Consider the following 22,329-nt stretch of genomic DNA (forward strand, 5'->3'; position numbering starts at 1 on the left):
GCAAAGCTGTGCCCAGACAGGCCAGCACACAGGATTTCCTCCAGCAGGGAGGCAGTCCCTCGTGGTGGTTCCTCCTGTGGCACAACAGCAGCAACAAGCCCCCAGGCACAAGAACAGCTTAACCTTCATGGGTTCACAGCCCCTATATTTATATCACCTTTTCCTTTGTCTACAGGACAGGGCTTTGGGGGAACCAGATGCAACTGGTTCAGGGGGATTTAGAGCACTCTGTTGACAAGGCTCCTCTTCCCCTTTGTTGAGTGGGGGCTCATCATCAGACACACCCCAGGGGGGCGGAGCCAAAATTGTACAGGCTAGGCACAGGTCTATTCAAGGACCAGGGACTACTCCTCCCACAGATACCCTATTCAGCTCAGTACTGACTCACACACACCTCACCGGCCCCTGTCACTCAGAAGCCAGACATGCAATTCACATCAGGCAGGCAGACACATAGTACACAGAAATGCCAACTTCTAAAAGAGGCATTTCTAAATTAGTTATAATAAATCTGCGCACACCATTGTGTAGCATTTACTATCACTATTCCAAATAGCCCAAACTTGCCCACACTGCACCTCTGAAATCAGGAATTACCACTGAAACATTTATCAGGGAATCCCCAATGCATTCCTATGGGAGGGAAGCCCCACAGTAGTGAGAAACCAAAATGGCTGTTTGTCACTACCAGGACATGTCACACACATAAGGTACATGTCCTATCTTTTACGTGCAATGCACCCTGCCCATAGAGCTAGCCAGGACATACCTTATGGGGTGACTGACATGTAGTAAAAGGGGGGGGTCACAGATATGGCACACACTTTAGGTGCCACATCAGAGCGGCGGTAACACTGCGCGCACAGGCCCTGCAATGGCAGAGACCTGAGATAGGTTTGCAAGGCTACTTTGGTGGGTGGCGCAATCCGCGCTGCAAGCCCACCAGTAGCGTTTAAGTTACTAGCCAAGGGTATATGAGATACCACTTTACAAGGGACTGATAGGTAAATTAAATAGGCCAAACAGGTGTAGACCAATCTTACCATATGTAACACAGAGTGCACATCCACCTTTTACTGGACAGCAGTGCCAAAGTGCCCAGAGTCATAAAACCACCAACACCATGTCAGAAAAAAGGCTAGGAGAAAAGCAAAAAGTTTAGGGATGACCCTATAAAAAGGGCTAAGTCCAACAGCAACCCATTTGATTACACAGTAAAGCACCAAGTCGAGAAGTCAGGTTAAACATAGATTTATCTCAAATTTAAAGCCAACTTAATATAAATCAGTCTCAGAAGCATTGCATGTCAATACATATTTATCTAAGGGCTGCTAATTCTGCGAACAAAATTAATTCTCAATAGTAAGTAACCATGAGAACCTCAGTAGCAATGGTACAAAGTACAAGAAACACAACAGAATGAGAAGATTAAAAGTCTGATTCTCCACTCTATGATGAATGAAGATTTTGAATTCCCCAATTAAACTACACTTAAAAATGCTAAACTATGCTTCATTTAGATCCATAAAATACAGAGAAAGGTGTCAGCCTGAAAGTTCAGGAGAAGTTTATAAAATGAAGTGTTGCATAGAACGAAGCCATACAACAAGAATAAAGCATAGAGTGTAAGGCACAGAGGTCTAAGCCTCTCCTATCCTAAAGAAGTCTCAGCGTAGTGGGTTCAAAGCCACAAAACATCACCTCGTTATACCCTCAAATACCCTCTTAAATTATTGGCATGGACCTTATTAAACTCCACCATCAAACAATACTGTCTTTGGCAAAACACACTCAGAATTCTTTCTTCTTTGATGTATGTTTCGAATCCACATACATAACGCTTTCTTCTTTGAGCCACATATTTGGAGACAACATTGAAGAAATGGAAAGTACGCCTCCCCTCTGGCCATCATTCCTTTCACCCTTGACTTCCTTCTGGCAAAGAATCTTTTTCCATTCATTGGTTCATCGTACGAGGCACCTGGCGAGGGGAGAAAAACACTTTATCTGAGAAATCATTCACTTTGAAAGTTAGACGTTGCAAAACTCAAATGCTTAAGGCCTTTGGTCAAGATAACAAATTCAAACCTTCAATACACTTTATACTAGATAAATGCTAATACATGAAAGTCCTGTTATGAAATTAAATGCATTTCTCATGAATACACATTTTCTTATGTAGCAAAAAGAAAAACATCTTCTTATCAATGCATATAAACTATAACTCATTATTACTGAAAACAAAGCATTAGCGAACATGTATATTTAGTGGCTTTAAGAAGTGCACTTTTCTCTTATGGGATACATTGCATCCAATGAATACATAAGGCCTCAATATACATATATGGCCTAATCAAGGATAATGAGGGTAGAGACAATTTTATGCTGCTCCAGCCCCCCCTTTGATGATGTTTCGAAACATCACAGATAACAATGTATTCTCATAAGTCGAGCCATCTAAAACCGGTTGGTCTTAATCACTTTTCGTCTTGAGTCCTCCAGATGTTTAATATCATCATAGTATCTACTTTGACTCTCCTCTAGCTCAACATCTGCTCTTTTTCTCTTCAATCCCTGTCTAACTTGTGAATACTATATCTCTTGAAGATCAAGAACAGGAATATTACCCAAGAAGCAATTATCAAAATTGGCTTCAAGATAGAACCCAATATTCCACTTCCCAGATTCCCAAACCATTTTCCCACAGCAAACAATTTATTTCCACTAGCTTCTCAATCTACTGCTGCTTTTAGCCCTTCCAAGTTCTTCATCTACCCAGATATTTTCCAGATATACTTTTTCAGATCCTGAATTTTGTCAGGTATATAAGTACAGCATTGCTGTACTTTGAGCATCCGATTAACTTCAAATCTATTCTGTAAAACCATCAATCTAATCAAGGACATTTCCATATTTATAAGCAGTAGAGAATTTTCACCCCTAGTGGGTGATCTATCCACTATAGTAGACAACCACCTAATATTCAGATCATTCAAGATCACACCTACAGATGGAGTGATGGCACTAAAAATTTCACCTCTTACTTATGTTGCACCAACACCTTGTTTTGTCTTGTGTTTCCTATCCCATTCTGGATCATGAAAATGGCCATCCAAAAGGCAATTTGAGATATGCATTTTGTCCACAAATTAAATATACTCCAGAAATCACAGGTTCCTGGCCTTCCAGGTAACGAGAATTCCTTCTTTTAGCTTTAAACACATGATTACATTCAATCTCCCCTAAGAACAATTGATCAAAATAACTTTATAGGAACATGCATGCACAATGTTTCCTTATGTTCACAATCTAAAGCAAGAATAGGTAGAGTTCCCTTTTCTCACTGTTTAAATTTTTCACTTCACTTTTGTGCTTTTCTGCACTCTTACCAGTTTTAATTTGAGTCTTCAGGTCTCTCCATCTATCCTCTGATAAATTCAGAAATGTATTTTCCACATCAGACATTGAAGAAGTCAGATTGTGTCTTTGAGTGTAAGCTGTATATAGCATTTTAAGAGATGCAACATATTTACCTGCACACTCCACACCCTTAAAATAAGGATTTGTATTGAAATGCATGAAATTCTGACTTTCTGACAGTACTAAATCAAATATCGAAAAATAAAATTGAAAACTGCCTTGCCTATAGAATAATTGTATCAAAAGACCTAAATCCCATATGCCAAAGGTATGTGAAGGTAGGTAGTGTTCTCAAATAATGAGACAGGCAAACGTGAGCACACATACAATCTCTCGCACATATTGTATCAAAATACTCATACAGTAACTGAAAATACATATTTTAATCATAATTTCCTCTTGACATGTCAGTATGTAGCATTTAGTTACCCATATTTGTACTTTGTCAGCAGAATGTGATGCTGTTGCTGCAACTGTTGAAATAATTTCTCTTGGCCTATAGGTATCTGGAGATAACTCTATTGTTATGAATACTACTACTACAACTATTAATATGCCTTTAATGATGCAGCTATGTCTTTTAACCCCGACGGCGCCCCACCCGCGCACGGAAACGCCTGCACCACGGCGGAATTACCGCCGCGGTTAACGGGTTAAAAATAGTAGTAGACGTTACATTAGCTATAGAATTTGTTTTGGTATTGGCTTCCATTTCTTCGCTAAAATCTAAACCTTTGGGTGGAACGTGGCAACTACAGAATGTTTTCTGTCTTTCGATTTCCACCTGTGCAAACAGCAAAACCAAGTTCAATCAATAAGAAACAGATTATGTACAAAGTCTTTATGAGCTTTTATTTATTTCTTGCACCCTATTCACTGTCTCTTATAATAAAATGTTCAAGTTCACTAACAATAAGTTCTGAAAGAAAGTGTTTCAGTTCATCGATTAACAAAGGATGATCATCGGCATCCAGAAAACGAAGCTTTAATAAGTAAAAAATTAAACAGCTCAAAACACGCAGTCTTATTAGTAAAGGACGTTCCGAAATCTTTCTTTTGGTTGAGTAACGAGTGACAGCTAGCTTTACAACCTATGGCTGTTGGTTTATCAATATTTGTTGTATGAGTATCCATTGCGGGCCGATAAATATGGTGGCCGCTGCACGTCTAAGCCCCAATTATACTTTTAGTCCTTCTTTTATTTCCAGTTTTTGAGCAGGTAAAAACTGAAACCTTTCTATTAACACAGCCCTTCTCTTCTGGGACTCAGAGACCACGTAGACGACAGCAGACGCTAAACAGGTTGGGGGAGACCACAGTGACATACCCTGTTTTTTTATTTAATCACATGGCTGCTAGGCGTTTTCCCGTTCTGTGCTGAAGTACCAAAATACCCATTATTCATGACGAGCTGGCCTTGTCATCTGCGCACGGCAGGTAAGCGCCATGACGAGCCCAGCTCGTCATTAGCTTCGAAGGGGTTAATAGTTGTGCCTCTTTGGGGAGAGACTAAAGTCCTAAAAAATAAAAAGGTATATGTTTTAACGTGGGTTCCATTTTCCGTACCTTGACTAAATTGGAACATAACCTTACTTGTAACATCAAAATATCTGTGTTGCCAAGTAGAAGCCAAAATATTCCGGTTTTATATTTCGTTATGCTTACAGCTGAACTTTGGGCATTATGGGGCACATGCATCAAAGTAAGAAATTGCGATTCCTTAATAGCGATTTTTAAGGAATCGCTATTAAGGACTCGCAATTCCTTATGTATGTAGGAATCGCTAAATACATTGCGATTGCCACACATTTCCTAATTGTGAATCGCAAATTGCTATTAGGGAATGCCTTCCCATTAATTCCTAGGGCATACATGCCCTTAGGAATGAATTGAACAACATTCGCAATTTGTGAGTACCAAATAGGTACTTGCAAATTGCGAATTCAATTTCAAGGGTGCTAGGGGGCCTAAAGGCCATCCTGAGGCATCCCCAAAACATGCACGTGGGCACATGTGGCAAACACACAGGCCCTAAGGGCATGTGTGTGTGCCACATGGCACTCAGAATAATGCTATTTTATGCATTTTTCTAAGGAATTGCAAATTATCATCAACTTGAAGTTGATGGTAATTTGCGATTCCTTAAAGCAAAGTCACAATCTCAGATTGCTTCTTACATTGCATTTAAGGAATCGCAAATTTGGAATTCCTACATGTATTGGCAAAATAGGTAATCCTATTAGGATATTTATTTGGGTTGATACATCTCAAATGGCAAAATACCGGTAGCTAAGGGGCCGATTCTGCAAAATGACCCGTTTGTGACCGGTATTGTGCTTTATGCATGTGCCCCTAAATATCCAGTTTGTCACTAATTCTACCTCACAGAAATGAAAAAACACAATTGTTTTTTTATTGTGTTGACTACATGGGTATACGCTCGCTTCCCTGCTGTTGCAACCCATTGCCAGGACTCCCAAGACCCTAAAGGAGTGATGAAATTATACCCTCCTCATCCATTTTCTCTTGTCTCTTGGGTCACCAGGCACCTATTAGAGGCGAAGGATGTCCATGGGCTGGGGAAGAAAATGACAGGCCGTCAGGCTGGATGTTTTTTCTATATTGGAGTATTTTTGAAGGGGATTGTAGGAATGTGGCATGGTGCCAGGTATTGTTTTTTATATATTTGGTTCCAGGAAAGGGATGATTCAATATAGAGTGTGGCATTAAGGGTGCCAAGAAACCTACTACTTTTTTAAAAACACCTGGCTGGGATTAAGGCTCTAGCAAGAGTGAAGCAGTGGGGCAAGGATGGCAGGGAGACAAAAGGTGCAAGGGGTGGATGTCTGGCATTTGAGTTTATGTTGTGTCTGACTCCCCATGGACTGAGCTAGTGCTGGCCATAAACAGCATAAATGTGTAGGTGGCCTGCTATCAATGACATTGTGTGACTTCATAAGCAATTGAACCTTGGCATCAGATGTCACCTAGAAGCCATCTGTCAATTGAAAATAGCCCTGTTGCTGGCAGCTTCTCATATATAATTCAATGTGGTGCAGCCACCTACTAATGGCTTAGAAGGAGTACATGATTCAGGTGTGGAGGATCACGTCTGAAGCTGAAACATGTGTAGAAATCTTTGACCTGCACTAATGGACACATTTGAAGCTGGATACTTAAACAGGGTAGTTAGTCCGTCTATAAAACTATGAAATAAGGTAAAGCACCGTGGCCATGTATTCGAAGTAAGTTACTCTTGCAGAACTCAAACAATTGAGATTCCTCAGGACATCATATTGATTATTACAGAGTTCTTCTAATAGTAATAATGTCCTGGTTATCAATGTTCTGGTGACAGTCATTTGCATCGCTATAGAATGCTGAAAGGTTGGTTGAGAAAGTGTGAAGAATATATAATATTGGGATGACTCCAGTAAAATACAATTGTTAGGTAGAAAAGTGGGGTTACAAAAAGGAAAGGGGATTTAGGGCCACATGAAATAAGCACAATACTGGTAGCAAAGGGGCTGATTCACAGAATGGCCCCTTTTGCGACCGGTAGTTTGCCATTTGGGATGCATCATCCCAAAAGCAATTTGCAAAATAGACGACTCCTTCATGCATCAAAGGTAGGAACTGGAGTCCTTAATAGCGATGCCTAAGTGCATGCACCACAATGCACTTTGGAAAATGCATTTCTTTTCATTTTTCAAAGGAATTGCAAATTATCATCAACTTGAAGTTGATGGTAATTTGCGAATCCAAATGCGAAAACGCAATTTTCCAATGCATAATGCTTCGCACCAAGGGAATAGTAATAGTAATAATGTCCTGATTATCAATGTTCTCGGGACAGTCATTTGCATCGCTATGGAATGCTGAAAGGTTGGTTGAGAAAGTGTGAATAATATATAATATTGGGATGACTGCAGTAAAATACAATTGTTAGGTAGAAAAGTGGGGTTACAAAAAGGAAAGGTGATTTAGGGCCACATGAAATAAGCAAAATACTGGTAGCAAAGGGGCTGATTCACAGAATGGCCCCTTTAGCGACCAGTAGTTTGCCATTTGGGATGCATCAACCCAAAAGCAATTTGCAAAATAGACGACTCCTTCATGCATCAAAGGTAGGAACTGTAGTCCTTAATAGCGATGCCTAAGTGCATGTGTATGCACCACAATGCACTTTGGAAAATGCATTTCTTTTCATTTTTCAAAGGAATTGCAAATTATCATCAACGTGAAGTTGATGGTAATTTGCGAATCCAAATTGCGAAAACGCAATTTGCCAATGCATAATGCATCGCACCAAGGGAATAGTAATAGTAATAATGTCCTGATTATCAATGTTCTCGGGACAGTCATTTGCATCGCTATGGAATGCTGAAAGGTTGGTTGAGAAAGTGTGAATAATATATAATATTGGGATGACTCCAGTAAAATACAATTGTTAGGTAGAAAAGTGGGGTTACAAAAAGGAAAGGTGATTTAGGGCCACATGAAATAAGCACATTACTGGTAGCAAAGGGGCTGATTCACAGAATGGCCCCTTTTGCGACCGGTAGTTTGCCATTTGGGATGCATCATCCCAAAAGCAATTTGCAAAATAGACGACTCCTTCATGCATCAAATGTAGGAACTGCAGTCCTTAATAGCGATGCCTAAGTGCATGTGCATGCACCACAATGCACTTTGGAAAATGCATTTCTTTTCATTTTTCAAAGGAATTGCAAATTGTCATCAACTTGAAGTTGATGGTAATTTGCGAATCCAAATTGCGAAAACGCAATTTGCCAATGCATAATGCTTCGCACCAAGGGAATAGTAATAGTAATAATGTCCTGATTATCAATGTTCTCCGGAGAGTCATTTGCATCGCTATGGAATGCTGAAAGGTTGGTTGAGAAAGTGTGAATAATATATAATATTGGGATGACTCCAGTAAAATACAATTGTTAGGTAGAAAAGTGGGGTTACAAAAAGGAAAGGTGATTTAGGGCCACATGAAATAAGCAAAATACTGGTAGCAAAGGGGCTGATTCACAGAATGGCCCCTTTAGCGACCAGTAGTTTGCCATTTGGGATGCATCAACCCAAAAGCAATTTGCAAAATAGACGACTCCTTCATGCATCAAACGTAAGAACTGTAGTCCTTAATAGCGATGCCTAAGTGCATGTGTATGCACCACAATGCACTTTGGAAAATGCATTTCTTTTCATTTTTCAAAGGAATTGCAAATTATCATCAACGTGAAGTTGATGGTAATTTGCGATTCCAAATTGCTAAAACGCAATTTGCCAATGCATAATGCATCGCACCAAGGGAATCGCAATTTGCAATTCCCTAACTGCATTCACAAAATAGGAAATTGCTAAATTTCCAATTACCTATTTTGCAAATTGCTTTTGGGTTGATGTATCCCAAATGGCAAAATACCGGCCGCAAATGGGGCTGATTCAGCTAACCAGCCTGTTTGCGACCAGTATTTTGCTTGATGCTTGTGGCCCTATGTGACTTACGGATGTATACTTTGAATAATGTTATTGTTGGGGGGGGGACATATAAGTCTATGCGCTGCAGAGACATGATGACCTCATTTGTTCAAATCACAGGTGCTCTTTATATTTATAATTTGAACTTACCATCTTATTTATGCACCTTTGGCTGGCAGCGCATTTCTTATAGGTCGCATATTTGAGCTGTCACATTGACATAGAAACAAAGATGTTGGCCTATTAAAATTAATAATCAAATTAATGAAACACATGGCATTGACATTGCGGCTTATCATGACACTCTATGCTTGGACTGACCGGTAGTGATCTACATTACATGCGACATTTCCTACATTTTAGGTGGGAATTTGAACATCTGTTTTCTGTTGCCCCTTAATGCGGATCTCTCCGATTTACACTGTAGAGTAGATGTAAATATTACAATATTTCTCTAGGCTAGATTTTTGAGGAGAGCAACGGAATGGGAGGCCACCGACTTAAAATAGAAGGAAGACCATTTTGGACAATTCGCAGAATTCAGAACACTTAGAATAAGGAATCTACTGCACCTTAACCACATGAATGCTGGCCATTTTCCCCCCCTGTGCTGGATTTTGCACTTTTGCTGGCACCATGACGAGCTCAGCTCGTCATCAGCACACGACACCCGTGGGTGATGACGAGCTGAGCTCGTCATCAGCATCGAAAGGGTTAATGAGTGTAAGGCGATTTTCGATTACGTACACAGAAACTGTTTTTTTCTAAAGCATATTGCAGCTTACAGGCGGCTTACTATGTCATTTTTTCTTATTATTATTATTCAGCCTCAAATGATGTGTATTGATTTTCAAATAATCTCTCATCATTTATGACGAATCGACCATGAATCTAGGTCAGTAAAAGGATACATTTTACTTTCCGTTGTCCCAGTATTTCATCCTTTTAGGTGAAGGTTCAATGCTCATCTTTCGTTCTACCATTCACACTATGGGCTCGGTGATAATTTTTCTACTTCTTGGAGGGAAGCACACAAGTAATACCTGCAATAACACCGGCTTTCTGTTAGAACCACTGCTTTGCACATAATGCATGTGCCATTTGATCTATATTATAATTTTTCACACAAGAGCACAATCAAGGATCTTCTTCCTTCCCAGTGATTTGACATCAAAATGTGATAACATTTTCTATTATGTTGATAAAAAGTGTCTGTTTTTTAAACATGTTGTAAATGACTGTAATTGTATTTATACATACATATATATTCACTGAAAAAACTATAGGTTTCAGCCACGTTATAGTTAGGAATTAGCATTTAAAAAACCTTAGAAATTCACTGAAAAAACCATAGGATTCACACACATTATAGTTAGCAATTAGCATTTAAAAAACCTTAAAAATTCATTAAAAAACCATAGGTTTCACACATGTTATAGTTAGCTGGACATTTCACTCATACAAAACCATTGAAATTCCCCCGTTATAGTTAGTTCAGCTAACTATAACTCGCAAGCCCGCAATGCACTGCTGATGACATCATATATTACATCATTCATGACATGGTCAGTGACATCACTGATGACATCTCAAATGACATCACTGATGACATCACTGATGACATCATCCAGTGAATCTGTGTCTCTCTGAAAAATATTTTTTTTATATGTATATCTAAAGGTCAATGGAAGAATAAAAGGGTAAATTAGTGTCTAAATGGATTGGTTTTTTTGTAAAATTGATTGTATAACTGACTTATTAAGTGTATCTTAGTGAATACATGTATTATCAACTAATGTTTACATATGTAAATATCTGTATCAGTGTCTCACTTTGTGTATAGGTGGCTGCATGGGTTTGGTGAGTAGCTACATGAGTGTGCGCCTATCAACAATACTTCTCCAGTGGGTAATTTATGTATCCATATGTTTATTGCCAAATAGTCCAAAATAATACATCACGATAGGCCCCTGAGATTAAACAGTGCACACATCTTATTCACAATGCATCTTTCATGAACAATTCTACCCAAGTGGGTACCATTTACTGAATCTGTGTTTTATCAATCCAGACAAAATATATTTTCCGAAAAACTTATTAATCAAATTAAATGCCCATTTATAGTCCCATCATTAAGCCCGAGTGGGTAAATCATTATATGCAATGGACATGATTGTTAACTAGCCCAGCCGGGCAAACAGTGGATATAGACTGATTCTAATAGCAATAGCAACTTTGCAGTCCTTCAGCAGTATTTGTTATTCTCCATATATTGTACACCATCTGAAAAGAAAACAGATAGACAAACCAAAGCTCATACCTAGGAAACTCCTCAGTCTAAATCATCAAAACAATATGAAAAGTGAACGGGAAAGTGAGTTAAAAGACTTTAAAATTATGCATAGAAGCATTACTTTAAGTGACGAGAGTCAAATTCAACAGTTGTTCATTTCAGAGTATTACCCTCAATTCAAAGCAAGATTGTTCAAAAAACCTAATTCATTTAATCACATTAGAACCAAGACAGCTCTTCCTCCGAATTAAATCCACCAGGGATTTTGGAGTCTAGCTCCATAATATAGGTAGGCTCTAACTGACGTAGTCTTCGAATTCTGTCTCTGCCCCTTAAATTATTGGCGACCCAATCAATTACAAAGTATCACAATAAATTGCGGTTGCTCTTGTGAAATATATATATATATATGATTACAGCCTTGAAGAAGTCACTGCGTGATGAAAAACGTGTCAGCTCTTTTTCCTGGTTTGAATACATGCTAGAGTCCACAACCATCTGGTTTTTGTCTTCAATTTCAGAATGAGTAATTGTGAATATGAAGTAATGTGAAGATTTGAAATGATTCTTTTTGACTGTTGTTGGGAGTGCTTTGGTATTACGGTCTTTCAGCTTGACTTACCTGTTTCCGTGGTTGTTACCTGATTGAGGGGACACGCAACTCAGCAGCTGTAGGCTGCATGCACCCAATGCAAAGACCTCCGCACTTAACTGCTCTCATTATGACTAAAACTACCTGATACGACCCCTGCCAACAAGGCTCCAAACAGTTTTTCTCGACATGTTTCTTGACCAGGATCCAGCCACCAGGAGTCAGGTCACTGCATTGTTCCTAAAGAGGCGGCACTGTAGCAGCTTCAACCTGATGAAACACAGAATGCACCACATCAGCCAGTGCTCTACAGTGCAGCAATTTTTCTGTGATATCGGCAAGCACATTTGCAGTTTCATTGACTTACCCATGATAATCTCATGGGGGGACAATCCTGCCCTTCGATCTGATCTATTGTGAACATTAAAAAACACACGAAGCAAAGCATCAGGCAATTTCAATGATGTGGAAGCGCACACTTTTGCAAGCCTTGATTTCAAAGCTTCATTGACCTGCTCCACCAGTCCTGAAGCCTTAGGCCTATAACTACAATTGTAGAAATTGAAATAGAAATAATAAGGAATAATGCCAATAACACAAGTCTCTGTGAGCACAACTGTTAGCAATATTTATTGGGGAACAGCAAATAATGCAAAGGTACGCGCAGCACGGAGGCAGACAATATAAGTACTGAATGCCCAAAGATGTGACGTTTGTGACAGATTTTATAGCCCAAAACCACAAAGGAGGCGGCATCATCAAATACGTATCACAAATTAAGCCCTATCCATTTGATCAATTAGCAAAGGTTCTAAACAGTAATTTACCATGTAAGGTCCAAACCACACTGTTGCTGACCACGTGACCAAAGTGGGCAGCTTCTGGGACTTTCCACTGTAATGTAAGATATAAGTCTGGTTCTTTTCCAGTTAATAATTGCAACATAATAGAAAGGACCAGACATATTGCAAAATGTGTTATGGTGAAATGGCTGTGTCTACGTGAGCTTCTTCCCTGTCACATATTGTTCTTGATCAAACCTTGTGTTACAAAAGCTGTGCCTCTGAAGCAAAGTATTTTGTGCACTACTTTTTATGTCAACTTAGCTTGGCCTAAAAGCTTACAGTATTTGGTATCATACAAGAAAGATGGCTTCAACATTGCTCCATCTGATACCAAGTCACTATCTTCTAAACCCTCACCTCCCTCCCGTCCATTGATGAACGGAATTTCATTGTCTTTTGCAAATATTATTATCAGCGCAGTCACTATTATCCCTTGGACTGGTATTATTATTGCTCCTAACACTGATGGCTATGTTCAGTCCGTTCTTCTCGTACTTGGCATTGTTCCTTTCTTTCACTTGTTCAGTTAATGTCCTTGATAAGACCAGATCTGACCTCTTCTATTGCTGAAATCACGCAATCCAAAATGTCAAGTCGCATGTCTGCAATATCTTGTGCTGTTATTTTATGTCCAAAAGTGGAGAACAAGATGTCTTGCAAGATAAGGCCTCTTAACCCAATCAATAGCCGAGTATTTGGGACAGTTTGTTCCAGCACACTATTTCATTTTATTCCAGGACACAATAACCTTATATGAATTATTAGTTGTGACTTTCTACCCTCACTTGTAGAGATCTAAGCCTTCCAGATCTTGTTGCTGGCATTTGTGGAAAATATGGTCTGCTTAAGTTGTTGCATACCCTTAACCAAGTGTTCAATTCAGTTCTTTGATGTTCCCAAGCCTTGTCCTGGATATCTAACTAACGGGTGATGCACTGCTATGTGCCTAATTGGAGAATCACCAGCAACTCTAACTAGCGGGCTCTGCACCTCCTAGGGGTCTATTGATGCATAAGCCAGTCAACCATTTAGAAGAAAACGTTGGTGCCTTGATGGTGTACTGTCAGAGGTTACTAGCACATGACAGTTGGCACTCCTTTGGAAGGCAGCTGGTGCAGACATCCTTGAAGGTGTAGTACCCGGAGGCCTGGACTTGTGCGCAGTAGATGACCACCTCTGGTGTCTTCTGTTGGAGGCCTAGCCTCCCCCGAGCAGGTATCTGCCTCTTATTTCCCGTTGGTCTTGTCTTGCGTGGTGGATCGAAGTTTGTACCTGAGAGGTGCCTCAGATGTCACTGGGGGTGCTGGTGGAGCTTATTCTCTGTTGGCTGGCCCTTCTGCTTTCTTGGTGTTGGAGCGGTAAATCCAGGATGTCAGCCCTTGGCACTTGACTGATGATCTAGTGTGGTCCCTTCCACCTTGGCTGGAGACAGTGCTGTTGGGTGTGGGCCTTTACCCAAATCCAATCATTAGGCTGCAGGTCATGTGGCAGTAGAGTTGCTGCTTCTGGAAGAACCTGCAGAACCTGGCAGTGAAGATAACGTAAGGTCTCTGTTAATTTCTTGCAAAAACATAAAAGCAGGTCTCTGCTTATTGATAGTGGAGCTTGTGGACATATGGCCTACAATGTTCATGGGGCGGCAAAATACTATTTCATGGGGGCTGATCTGTGTTACCCTATCTGGCATGCTTCTCATTGCAAGCAGGGCTAGTGGTAGTGCCTCTACCCATGAAAGTTCAGTTGATGCAAAAATGTTTGCAATCTTATTCTTCAACACCCCATTCTTCCTCTACACTGCACCCGCTGCGGGTGGGTCATAGGCGCAATGTAATTTCTGTGTGACCCCAAACCCCATTCATAATTTTGCTATCACATGGGAGATGAATGCAGGGTCATTATCTGAGCTCAGGAGGGATGGAATCCCAAATCGCGGAATGAGTTATTTTAGAATGCATTTGGCCCCAGTCTCTGCATCACAGTTCTTGGTGGGATACTCTTCTGTCCACTTGCTGAACATGCACACTATTACCAAAACATATTTGTACTTGTGGGTGGGAAGCAAGTCTGTGGAGTCCATCAGTAGGCTTTCAAATGGTTTGTGGGGAGTAGGGTAATGAAGAGGTGCAGTTGGTGTGCCCTTTCCAGTATTGTATTGTGCGCAAATAGTGGATTGTCTGCAAAGTCTTTCTGTTATTTGGCAGAACTTGGAGTTGTACCAACATAGGGAAAACAGTCTGATCATGCCATCTCGGCCAACATGTGAGGGACGTGAAAGAAGGCGTGTGATGAAAGGAAGCATTGCTGAAGGCAGGAATATCTTCCCATTGGGCCCTGTCCATAACCCCTCCATTGATTGCAAACATCCTCCTTTGGCCCATTCATCTTTTTCATCCTCCTCTACCTTCCTCTGAATATTTGGATGGTCTTAGTAATAATAATGCTTGAAGGAGGTCACATATCAACAGTGCATGTTGTATTTGTTGGCCTGGGGATGTGAGGAATCCCCTCATGGAGAGAGAGGGAGAGAGACAACATTTTAATAAACACAGAAGGTCATTGTTAATGCCAGACCTAATTAGGGCCCAAGTTATGAAACTGACCCACGTCCTTTAATTAAGTGCAGATATACAGCTGTTGTTAATTCACAAGACTTTATAGAAGTAGGCCAAGAAATAGTACTTCTAGAAAATATTTGTGAACTGCATTTAAGCATGAGCAAATATGCAGGTGTAGATCTGTTCATGCATAAATCTGAGTGTTTGCAGGTTCCCTTTTCAACCAGCCACTTTTATCCAACCTCGAAAGAAGTATTATGTCTCCCATTTTCAGTAGTAAAAAATCCAACCTGTCTCAGCATGGGAACATTTTTAGAGAAGAGCTGGTGAAAACCCATAGAAAATGCAAATTAGTAAATTTGCACATACTCAAAACGGCATTTCAGCCCAGTAACTTTTCTTACCATGACCTTCAGCCCCTGTATGTAGATCTGCGGAACGTGTCAGCATATGGTAATAGTTAGTATTCAAACCCTACAATGGGAGGAGCCCTGGCATAATTAGAAATGCTTTTGCATAGATCTTACATAATGATATTTCTGCCATAATTTGTGGCCGGATTACATGGCACAAAAGGGACAAGTGTTTTTTTTACAGAACACCTATTCACTAACTTCCCTAAAGACTGCGCCTGTATATTAAGACATATTAAATCTGGACACATTGTATCCTTAAAACATCATAATACGAAGCACAGTTATCCAATGCACACTATCCTTCTGCATTGGCATATACTCATTACTAAAGATCAATAAATAAACATAATATGACCACTTTTTGTCCAATCCTTTGTAGCCCCTGGCGAATGCACTGCTTCAAAAAGCATTTTAGCTTATTCACCATACAATATATTTCTCTATATTTCCTGCAAATCAGCATAATTATCTGTAGCTAGCACACATGTATTACTCTTTACCAAACACGCTAGGTGAGAAATCAGTGGGAAATCAGTAGTGGTGCAATGTTTGGGCCACATTGTTAGAATTATAGCACATATTTGCACCAGTGAATCTTTCTAACCAGATATGAGAGGGTGAAAACCTTTAGCATTACACTCTGTAGGGGAATGAAGGAAAGAACTGGGGATGACCTAACCTGACCAAATTGTGTGATCCTGTGCATTCAATCCCCCCCTTTTATATATGCATATATACACATACACACATATATATATATATATATATTCAATGAAAAAACCATAGGTTATAGGCCATATATAGTTAGGAATTAGCATTTACAAAACCTTATTTTACTCGCATAAAACCATTGAAATTCCATATATAGTTAGCTAACTATAAGCGCTAACTATATATCGCGCACCCGCAATCCACTGCTGATGATGTCACATATTACATCATTCATGACATGGTCAGTGACATCACTGATGACATCACTGATTACAACATCCAGTGACTGTATGTTTCTGTAAAGTTAAAATATGTTTCACATATTGAAGAATGAGTGGATGTATAAGTGTCTGGATGAAGAATTTAGTAGGTGCATGACTGACTGTATGAGTGAGTGATTAAATGTGTCTCACTGAGTGCATGGGTTAGTGACTAAACTGTCTTAATTCGTGCATCAGTATGTTTGTTGTTGTGTAAACTGCTGCTTGTGTTGATCAGTAGCTATAAGAGTAGCCATATGGGTTATTGATTGGTTGCCCAAATATTTGAATGGGAGGCTGAGTGTGTGTGTGGGTGGCTGGGAGGTGCGTGACTCTGTGCATAGATGTGTAAGCAGTTGATTCACTAGGAGTATGAGTTCAAGAGTGCATGTGGAAACAGCTATATGAGCGGTTGACTGTGCATGGGTGTGTTGGTGAGTGAATGGATTTCTCATTGCTACATGTGCAAGTAAGTACGTATGTAAAACACAATACATGTGAGAGTTGAGATATATAAATAACTGAACATAAGAGCCAGTGAATGTGTGAGTGGCTGTATCGATCACTGTGAGCTTGTATCAGGGATTATATAAGAGAGTAAATATGTGTTATTATATGTTTGAATAAGTAAGATGTGTATAACTGTATAGTTGAGGAAATGGAGGTGTGATTGATTCTTTGCATGACTGACTAGGTGTGTGAGTAAGTCCATGGATGAGTGACAGTCTGTGAGTGTCTGTTTATACTGAGTGTATGTAAGGTTATATTAGAGTCTGAAGAGGTTCATTGTATTATCACATGAGTGATGTGATCAGTGATGACAAATGAGATGTCATCAGTGATGTCATTTGAGTTGTCATCAGTGATGTCATTTGAGATGTCATCATTGATATCATTTGAGTTGTCATCAGTGATGTCATTTGAGATGTCATCAGTGATGTCATCAGTGATGTCACTGACCATGTCATGAATGATGTAATATGTGACATCATCAGCAGTGGATTGCGGGTGCGCGATATATAGTTAGCGCTTATAGTTAGCTAACTATATATGGAATTTCAATGGTTTTATGCGAGTAAAATAAGGTTTTGTAAATGCTAATTCCTAACTATATATGGCCTATAACCTATGGTTTTTTCATTGAATTTTCAAGGTTTTGTAAATGCAAATTCCTAACTATATATCCACTATAACCTATGGTTTTTTCTGTGAATTTCATTGGTTTTTTAATAGCAAATATGAAAAGCTTTAAAATGTCAAGTACGTGATAGATAAAAACATTTTCGTATTTATGCACGCTGATGTGCTTTGAACGCTGCCCCCCCCCTCCCCTCTTTTGCCTTTGTTAGTACTCTCTCTTTGCAGATACAGAAGGGCAGTTAACGCAGGCCTTTACCCCCGTTGTAATCCGTCGTACCTCCTTGTCTCTCCATTTGATTGATTGTTGTCCAAGCATTTACTGTTTTAGAATTGGTTCTCTTTGGATCATTCTCTATTTACAAACAAGCACAAAGTCGCAATACTCGGTTTAGTCTTTGCAGATAGTGAAAAATCGTGTAAAAAAATAAAAGTAATCGAGCAAAATCAGTAGGCCACTAATTGGATCTCTTTTTGACCTCGCTAAAATAGAAATATTAGGAACAACCCTTCTTGAGAAATACGAAAATAGTGAGATGAACTGAGCTCCACACCATGAGGGCTGCAAGACAGCTCGGCTCCATCACCCATCCCGCACAAAATAATGACAAACCCTATGCAAATATTAAAAATATAGACAACACACCAGCAAAGAAATAGGGTAAAACATTTTATTAAAAAACTATTTACATAACGTTGGTTTATAAGATGATGTCAGTAGTGGACCGATGTGTGAATAGATCGAAAACAGCACAAGGCTCCAAGATCCGGATAGCAAGCTCCTGGATGTTGGGTGCCATAGTTTAGAGTTCTGAATTTCAGCCTTTTTCAATGCCTGTGCTTTGTTGAATCAAAATGGCGGTTTGACACAAAGCTGACTCAAGCGTTGTTACTGATGCTATGCAGACCAAAACTGGTTTTCAGTTTGTACATTTTTCTAGATTTTTCAATCCAAGTTTGGTTGACTTTGTAGAACGATGGCTTCAGATTTTCAACATACGGTGTGGTGGCGCTGACTGGGAGGGGGCGCTTCGCTCCTGCCCCCTCCCCAAGTAAGATTTTCATACGTGAAAGTACGTTAATGGTTTTGGTCCCCGAGATGCTTCGATGTCACTACCATTCTCAAATAGCATAAGTTCTGGATGTTGGGTGCCATAGTTAAGAGTTCTGAGCAGCGCTTGTAACACTGTCTGAAGCTTATTTCCTCCTACTGCAGCTTCACTATTCTCAAAGTAAGTGAGTGTCGTTTGTGGACCTGACTGCATTAGAAAACAATATGATATGTTACCTTCCTAAACAGCTTGACGGAGGCCCCTGAGGGGCGCTGTGATGGCCATGGACTCGGAGAAGACGCTTGGCTCCGACACCCTCCCCAAGTCTTATAGCACTGGTGTAGCCTGAGATCGCCCCCGACATAGGCGGCCGGCTCCCGGGGTCCGGCGGTACTTTTTGCCTTTTGATGACTCTTCAATTCTGGACCTTGTCCCACAATCCGTTTGACCTGAAGACAAGCTGTAGTGAGGCGCCCCTTTATCGTTTTAGTTGCCATTCCGCCCGCTTTTGCTACACTGTGCCTCTTCCGCCATTCAGCTGTTTTCCGCCCGCTCTTGCGACTACAGCGTCTCGCTCACCATGTAGTTGAGATGCGCCCGCTCTAGCGGTGCAGCGATAGGCGGCTGCCACAGGACTCTCAAAATGGCGGCCGGCTCTTCGGTTTTGGGCCTGGTCCACTAAAATGGCCCTGGGACACCTTGGAACTCGGACGCTTGTCTGCTAGGGCTTGGATCCCATTCTCGAAAAGCGTCCCCTCAGCCGTGAAGATTCTACAAAAGTCATGGGGGCCTCCGACTCCCGCAGGCTTCTGGTGGGGAGCGGCTGCCATGATTGCTCGTGGAATGGCCACGACGGAGCTACGAGATGGTAGTGGTCTCATGCTGACGCCAGCTTTAGTCTGAAACATCCAGAAACACTGTAGACTACCAATTCGATCAGTTCCGGTAGCGCCCCAACATGACCCGGAAGAGAAGAACTTGCCCTCCCCTCTTTGACTGATGGTTCTTGTTGCCTGTCCCCTCTGTTGTCATTTAACAGAACTTTTTGGACTACTGAAAGGGGTTGTGTTCTGAACGCTGGTTGGTGGAGACATTTAGACTATATTCTTGACCTACGTTGTCGCGTAATGCGTTTTATGACACGCCGCGTTAGCGCACCCGGAAGTGATCCGAGGCGCGGCGCGCAGCGCGTAACGTAAGCATAACAGGTCATGTGACTTGTTAATAAAACTTTTCATTGGTTCATTTTACTTTTGTTAATTTAATGATGAAAAGCTTGGTCATATGACCTAAAAATTACGCTTTTTATTATTTTCGAACAATATTTTTTTTTCAAACATATGTTATAATATTCCAGGCTAATGTACTTTCCCGGAAAATTTACAACTGTCTGGCAAGTAAAATATATTCCTTTTTCGAGAAAAAGGGCGTTTCTTCCTTCCATGACGGAGCCGTTGAGTAAAAGAGATTCGGCCTGCTGTCTTAGTCGCCGATGCGCCTGATTATCAGATTCTTATCGATCACTTTATGTTGCAGACATGAAAAACACAACTGCCCTTGACCATTTATCTTTACTGCGTTCCTACATATTATACCTTTTATCCGTCATGTAATTGGACTGCTTTATTTCACTTGCCTTTTACTGATTCGAAAACAGTCACTAAAAGTAAAAACTTTACAAATGAAAATACTACTACCGTGTTTTGTTTTAAAAACCTTTATTGTGAAAATGTCAGTATACAAATACGGGCCTATAACCACGTGGGCCGGCCACGGAGCAAACTCAAATCGTATATGATGAGGAGACATTTACACTGTAGAAGAACGTAACGAGCGGGCCATTAGGTGACAAGAACAAAGGTGTCTAACAGTTGCGGAATCGGTGGACGTACATTTTGTAATTAAAATACGACAGGGCCACTTACAATAACATTTTCTAGATATACATTTGCGGGCAAAGAGTTACGAGTCCCATTTATACCGGCGCCATTTTGGGCGAGGCCGGGCAGGTCCAAGATATAGTCAAAATGTCTCCACCAACCATCGGCCAGACCAGAACCCCTTTCGGCCCTTTATGCTACAAGATGGTGTCTTCCATTCAGAAAATATTGGTGGCAGCATTTTGAAAAGAAACAGAAACAGCCGTTCTCCTAGTGAGTTTCACATTGTTACATTTAGGAAGAATGTTGAAGAGTAGTATGTGGAAAATCTGAAGCCATTTTTCTACAAACTCTCAATCAGACTTGGATGGAAAAAAAAACCTGAAGAATGTACAAACTGAAAACCAATTTTTGTCTGTATAGCACCAACAGTAACGCTTGAGTCAGCTTTGTGTCAAGCCGCCATTTTCATTCAATCAATAGCGTCCCCCTGCACACATTCAGGGACCTGGTCGTGTCTTTAGATGAAACGCATTGTAGGAAAAGAAGCAGAAAGGAAAAGGAAAAAAGTTCCGCCGGACCTAGTGAAGCTGCAGCAGGTGCAAATAAGCTTCAGACAGTCTTACAAGCACTGCTCAGAACTCTCAACTGAGGCACTCAACATCCAGGACTTGCCATTCGGATCTTAGCGCCTTGTATTTTTGTTTTGTTCTTGATGGAGGGGAAACAACAAAAAACAGGCATTGAAAACGGCTCAACTGGAGCAAAAAAAAAATTACTTCTTGGGTGCATTAGGGCATTTATGATTTTCGAATGCCGTATTCATCATGTTGATGCTCATGTTGCCATAGGACAGCATAGCACCACAGTGTATACAAGTTAACTTCATATGTTCAGATGAGGCAGGTGGCATATTTAGCATTCACCTTCTTTGATCCAGGAGGGATGGAGAAAAACTGCCAGATGAAACTTGAAACTTGGCCATCCAGATCTCGGCGCGTTCGACTCACTGTACCGCAACAGTGACCGCAACTCAGCTGGACACGCCGTCTTTCGGCGCAGCATTGTAGGATGGCCACACCAGTGCGGCAATTTGCTAGACACCACCTCGGTGCCATCCGGATCTCGGCGTGTTCGAGTCACTGTACCGCAACAGTGACCGCAATTCAGCTGGACACGCCGTCTTTCGGCGCAGCATTGTAGGATGGCCACACCAGTGCGGCAATTTGCTGGACACCACCTCGGTGCCATCCGGATCTCGGTGCGTTCGAGTCACTGTACCGCAACAGTGACCGCAACTCAGCTGGACACGCCGTCTTTCGGCGCAGCATTGTAGGATGGCCACACCAGTGCGGCAATTTGCTGGACACCACCTCGGTGCCATCCGGATCTCGACGCGTTGTGCTGCCTTCGGCCTATTCGCACATCGGTCCGCTACTGACAGTGACCGCAACTCAGCTGGACACGCCGTCTTTCGGCGCAGCATTGTAGGATGGCCACACCAGTGCGGCAATTTGCTGGACACCACATCGGTGCCATCCGCATCTCGACGCGTTGTGCTGCCTTCGGCCTATTCGCACATCGGTCCGCTACTGACAGTGACCGCAACTCAGCTGGACACGCCGTCTTTCGGCGCAGCATTGTAGGATGGCCACACCAGTGCGGCAATTTGCTG

Source organism: Lissotriton vulgaris, chromosome 3_2 (assembly GCF_964263255.1).
Source record: "Lissotriton vulgaris chromosome 3_2, aLisVul1.2, whole genome shotgun sequence".
In the NCBI taxonomy this organism is placed as follows: Eukaryota; Metazoa; Chordata; class Amphibia; order Caudata; family Salamandridae; genus Lissotriton; species Lissotriton vulgaris.